The following is a 1,588-nucleotide window of genomic DNA, read 5'->3' as shown; positions in this document are numbered from 1 at the left end:
ATTAACTTATTGGTTTCCTTGACTTAGGTAGGGCAAAGTTGATTCCAATGCAAAGCCACCAAATATTTTCACAAAATAAAGCCGATATTTTGAATATTTAAATAAAAAGGAACCTTCTAAAACCTTATTAATGACATCATTAAATGTCATCCCAAAACAATGATGACAGCCGTCAACTGTCAAAATCAAGAGAATTTGAGTGGGTTTAACACTCTTTTCAAGAATTCTTCAACCTTGAGTCATACGCCTCCCAAAATTGTTTGCATGCCCAAGAGTGGCAGCAATGATGGAGAGGGTCTCGAGCTCAACGTTCTCGATAATCAAAACTTTTAACACCAAAAACATCAACTTTAAATTCCAGAGAAGAAATAAAACAATTAAAATTTCCAATTCCAGCAAGCTTTCAAGATGAGAAATCTGATTTAAAGATGCATGCAAGATACTATCATCCGAGAGTACGACCGGACCTCWCATGCAAGAACTCTCTCCTTCTTTCTTTGAGACTAAAGAATCTTGTGTCACCGATTATCATCCAATGAAGACACATGCAGGTCTTTGATGAATAATCTCTCATCTTTAAATCTCATAAATTGATTTGAAGAATCGAGTAGGAAGATAAAGAAAATCGAACAACTAAAAGAGAGTAAAACAACTCTTAAAACATACCTTTTCTTGACCGAAAATCTCGAACCAGTCTCAAAACAGCAGAAAGCTTGAGTTTTTGCAAGGAGAAGGAATTGGTTGGAAGGTGATGAAGTTAGAGAGAGAGAATGAAAGGCTGGAACTTTTTGAAGAATGAGGAGTTTTCAAAAGGGGAGGGGAGTATTTATATGGGGCTTTTTGAAAGAAAATGGGCTGTCCTCCCAAGGCCCAAGCCTAAGATGTTAAATTTCCAAATGCTAGGCCCCAAAAATCTAAAACAAACAAACAATTTGACAAAAGATTTTAAAACTCCACTCCTATAAAATAATAATAGGCAACTAAATAAATAAAAGAAAATTGAAACTTTGGAAATTTTTGAATTTTAAAAGAACGAGACTAAAATATCAACTTTTTCTTTTTGTGAAATATTTCAAGACTAATTGGCTTGCATGAATTAACTTGGTTAGCTATCGTCGAAACATGATCTAATCAGACTAATTAAACAAGACGATCTCTGATCATCGAGGCTAAATCCTAAAAAGACTTAGTTTTCAATCAGGATCCTGAAATAAAGTACTAACTTGAAATCCCACAATGCAGAGTTGTCACAGTCTCCCCAATCCATAAAAATTTCGTCCTGAAATTTAATCGTAAAAATCCAAATCATGATTAGCTTGAGAACAGATGGGATACTTGTTTTTCATGGAGTCTTCCCTTTCCCACGTGTACTCCGGTCCATGCCTTGAGTTCCAATGAACTTTTACTATGGGGATCCGGTTACGCTTCAACTGCTTAACTTCCCTATCCATGACCTCTATGGGTTTTTCAACAAAACGCAGTTGATCGTTAACTTGCACATCTTCCAGTGGCATCACTTGAGTTTCATCTGTTAGGCATCTTTTAAGATTCGATACATGGAATGTATCATGGATAGCGCTTAACTCCG

Source organism: Cynara cardunculus (genome assembly GCF_001531365.2).
Source record: "Cynara cardunculus var. scolymus isolate 2C chromosome LG 10, CcrdV1, whole genome shotgun sequence".
Classification (NCBI taxonomy): Eukaryota; Viridiplantae; Streptophyta; class Magnoliopsida; order Asterales; family Asteraceae; genus Cynara; species Cynara cardunculus.
The sequence above is the reverse complement of the archived record's forward strand: the minus strand, read 5'-3'. Positions refer to the sequence as shown.